Source organism: Octopus bimaculoides, chromosome 7, assembly GCF_001194135.2.
Source record: "Octopus bimaculoides isolate UCB-OBI-ISO-001 chromosome 7, ASM119413v2, whole genome shotgun sequence".
Classification (NCBI taxonomy): domain Eukaryota; kingdom Metazoa; phylum Mollusca; class Cephalopoda; order Octopoda; family Octopodidae; genus Octopus; species Octopus bimaculoides.
In genome coordinates, this window is record NC_068987.1 from 21,500,391 (window position 1) to 21,505,278 (window position 4,888).

The 4,888-nt window shown below is 34.1% G+C and overlaps 1 protein-coding gene across 1 annotated transcript in view; it reads right to left on the bottom strand.

The window, feature by feature from the left end:
• The window catches only part of LOC106880878 (carbohydrate sulfotransferase 11), a 40,030-nt gene that overhangs the window by 2,555 nt on the left and 32,587 nt on the right, over positions 1-4,888 (bottom strand). The gene's annotated exons all lie outside the window — the stretch shown is intronic.

Sequence of the window (4,888 nt, forward strand, 5' to 3'; positions counted from 1 at the left end):
ACTTCTGTATTGTTTCCACTTTTACTTTTTACCTATAACCTATGATTTATATGAATTTTAACCCCTTTTCAACTATATGTGTGTGTGTGTGCATATATATATATATATATATATATATATATATATATACACACACATATATAGATATATGTATATATGTATATATGTATATATATGTATGTATGTACGAATGTATATATAAATGTATGTATCTATGTACGTATATATTTTTGGGATGTATATTTCTATATATGCATGCATTCTTTTCCTTATTGAAGTTTTAGTGTTTCTTTCCTCCTTACCACTTGATCATCATCCTCTGCGCAATCATTCATCTTTCAAATCTTATAAATGTCTTGCACATTTTTACTGGCCCCAGATATCGAGATATTGAGATCGTCTGTATAGGAAATGTAGAACTGCATTTTTCTCCTTCAAAAACCCAAGTTCAGCCATATCTTAATCCAGATGGATTGCTACATAGCCTGTTATTCCAATAATGATATGTGTAAAGCTTAAAGTACATTTTATGTTCTGGACTTGCTCGATCCTCATCAATGATCCACAGATGTCTTTTTTACAGCATTGATGAGAAGAGCTGGTTCGTACATTGAAGTATATTCTTATATTTATTATTTTGGTTCCAGACAGTAATTACATGCTCATTGTGTTTCAATTGCTGTTTTTATTCTTAGGTTCCTCCCATACTTTTTGATCTGTTGCTCTCAATTCCTTCAACTTTGTTGCCACTTTTTCACTCTATTTCAGTTTGCTGCAGCAGAGTCAAATTTTATTTCGTATCTCTCTACAACCTCGCTGGTTGTTCTTGTAATTTTTCTCATTTTTATGCTGACAAACTTTACCGAAATGGTCGCTAAGCATTTTTCCTTGCTAAGGATGGCGCTTCAGCGTATTGTTACAATCCGGATTTCCTTTGATGTTAATACAAATTAAAAGCTAAAGCTGCTCTCGCAGCGTGAAAAAATATTATTTCTACGAGTTTCTTAATACTGAAATCTCCACTAGCACTGAGTAGTTTTCGTGTTTTTACATTCATTTCGTTAAGTTCTTGTACCGTCTGATTCTGAAAGACCAAACACTATAAAGTTACTGTGAGCGACAAATTTGTTGTAAGCTAAACGTTCTGATCACCATATATATTTTCTTCACTCCCTTGCTGTATTCATAGGTTATCCTCTCTTTATTAATGGCTCTATCATATCTGACATTCTCAACCCAACCAAAATACTTGTAGTTCTCGCCCAAAAGAATAGACTGTGTTATTAAACCGATTAAGTTTAGTTTCGAGGGATGCATAACAAATTTTCCTCACTTTACAACCAAAAGGCACATTTGACTTCATCAAAATTCATTGAAATGTGAAATATTGTGTAATGAGATCTATTTACTTTTTCCTGTGGCTAATACTTGGCTTACACAGCTCCAGGGTATCTACAAAGATAATATGAGAGATGATTCTGGATCAGGGAATCCCACCACCGTTTTTTTATAAACACTATGTCTTGTGAGCTGGTATTATAGCGGAAAAAAAGAGGAGCAGTACAGACAAGATATCTCCCTGCAGAATTACTTGTTACTAATGCATGGTGTCACATTAATAGTCTCCGTAGATTTCTCAAGACTCCAGCATACAAGTTTCTTTTACTTTTATCTTTAATAGCATGATAACGTCTGCTTGCCCACTTTCCTTTACCTTTCCCCTAATCATTGTATCCAGCATGTTATGCCTATATTTATAGATATTTTCATGTTACATTTCATATTATGAATGAGCATGCTCTTACGTCTTTGTTAATTCCAGTAGTTTATGATACCTACCATTTTCACTGTACTATATTATAATAAAATTTTCGAAATGATGCTTTGGATGTGGATCACAACCTCGGCATTTGTTCAAACAGATTTGACATCAGTTGTTACATCATTTAGCCGTTTTACTTGCTTCTCCGTTCTTTCCCTGTACGTAACCATTATTTAAAAATCAAATATTGAGCAATTAGTTAGGTCATTGATAATGATGTTACTTGATAGGGGTATATTTTTTCTGATGTCAAAATCAGAAAGAGTCATCCTGGACAAATACTATTCTTTTACGCTTCGCAAATATCATAACCGGGTTAGAGCGCTGCTCCAATCCATTTATGCTTTTTCTTATTGCTATTTTCAGATTGCACATACAGAAACTGTGTCGTTCTGTCTTCCTGTGAATCAATTATATACCCTTCAGATATCCTCGTCAATATGAATAAGGAGTCCACTGCAGTTTACAAAGTACCACTGAATGTATGCATGTATATATTAATTATGGATGGATGTATCAATATATATATGTGCATGTAAGCATGGATGCGTGTAAGTATATAGACATGTATGTATGAATGTACGCATGCCTACAAGTATGTACGTATAAATGTTGTAGAAACGAGTGCATTTATACATGTATGCACGTATGTATGTGTATATGAATGCACACTTGCACGCATGTATATATGTATATATGTAGAGGCAATTATGCGGATAAACAAAGTAGATGTATTAACTATAATAGTTTGGATGTAAAATATAAGATATGTATATATGTATACATGCAAAACGAAAGAAAGCAAAAGTTGTGGACTTTCAGACGATGAATATTTAAGTATAAATATATAGATATTAATAGATCCATTTTCCACAGAGTACAAATGACAGAGAAAATTAAAGGGTTGGACGAAAGGTGTTATAAGTCCAACAGCTGTTTCTGAAGGCTCGGATGTCCATGATAATGTTGGTTGGTGTAGTTCATTACAATATGCGGCCGTAATGGATGCAATCAATGTTGGATAAGACGAGCCTCCGTCATCAGGGTGGAGAAGATCTTACATTTCGGACCTTAATGCAGAGAAGTTCAAAGATGGAATGATTGAATGTGGAGAGCTAAATGTATTAGAGGGGGGAGTAAGAGGGCCGGGGGATTATAGCAGTGTTAAGACAGAGAGGAGATAAAAGAGCTAGTTCAGGAAGAGGGTGGGGATAAGTAATAGGGTATTAAGGGAGGTGGTAGTAGAAGTGGAGAGTTGAGAAATGAATGCGAGGGGTAGGATAGATAGTAATTGCAGGGTGGTCAGTTGGGTTGAGTTTGTCTATAGGTGTCAAAGTTAAGGGATAGTAGCTATAGAATTATTCAAAGTTGAGATAGTGAGAAAAGGAACGGCAATTATTTGAGGGAGAGAAGGTATCTAATTACAGGGAGATTACTAAGGTATGTAGAAAGGTATGAGAGAAGATGGAGTGAAGTGAAGAGTTGGTGGTCAAGATAACAGTGGTTAATACAATAATGGATGTGGGTTGGTATTGGAGGGGGAGTACTGAGGAGTGCAGAGGTATATAAAATTGAATTGAGGGAGGTGAATAGAGAAGGAGTGAGACGTTGACAGGTAAGTATCTAATTAAGTGAGACAGACGTTGACAGGTAAGTATCTAATTAAGTGCTTTTGGTTGAAGAGGGAAAATGATTGAACGGGGAAAGAATACCACTCGTGAGGATAAGGAGACTGTGAGGGAAGTGGGATATGGTGGGTAAGAGGAATTTGCAAGGGTAATCATGAGAAGGGATAATTTAATAGAAATGGTGGTATTAATGGAGGGGGTAAGTTGCTAGGTTGGCCTTGTCGTACCTCGAGGTTAATTAAAATTAAGGCTAATTATGGTTATGGGATTACGTAGATTTAATAAAATGGGAAAATGGTGAGTAGAATCTGTGTCTACAAGAGAGTATTGCATCTGAGAATCTATTAAGTAATAGGGGTTATGTTTGCGAAGGATGGTTAGCGATTCCCTAAAATACAATTCACAAATACCGATATTTGCATTGTATAGGGGAGTCTGACTTACGATGGATCAGGATAGGGTATAAGGAACATTTTGAGATTTGAAGTTCTGTACATATGTTGCTAAGGAGGTAAATAATTTAAATTTTCGATTGTCGTTTGTACTCTGTTTAAGTTGGATCTATTAATATAAACATCTATATATTTATACTTAGATATTCATCGTCTGAAAGTCCCTACTTTTGCTTTCTCTCGTTTTGCATGTATACATATATACATATTTTGTATCTCATACCCACACTATTATAGTTAATATATCTAATTTGTTTATCAGCCTGATTGCCTCCATATCTGCTCAACTTGATCCCTCTTATAACCATTCTTTACCCTGTGGAATTGATCCCCTGTAAAGACATCGGAGTCTAAGTTAGAATCTTATGAGCACTACTGCCTTCTACACTGAGAATGTCCGGGCTATATGCATATACGTATGCATGCATACATGAAAGAATATTAGCTTTGGGACTTATTTAAGCAAGTCAAAACCAAAATGCTAAGTCTTCCTTGTTTTTAGTCAAGAATGTATTAGTAATTTCTTGATATGCTGATGCAAACTGAGTGTGCTTATATGTAGACGAATATTAGAATGTATTCACAGTGATGCAATTGATAAATATGTATAAATGTATATATATAAATATATGTATATGTACTTCAAAATGGATGCGTGGTGTTCAATCATATAATAATATAAATAATATATAAATATAAATGTATACATGCATACATATATGTACATACATATATATGGTAAATCTATTGGGTTATTTCTGAAATCTTTATCCAAAAACCTGAAAGCGTAACCTGTATTGTGTGTGTATGGAAAGATAGTTGCTTATCTGCTGCTCATTAAAAAGTGAAAGAAATTGGAATGCGATGATTTCTTAATGCACTTTACATATATATATATATATATATATATATATATAAGTTCAAAAAACAAAAAAAAACAATAACAAAAAAACAACAAAGTGAGGACGTGATACGGATAGTGTTAT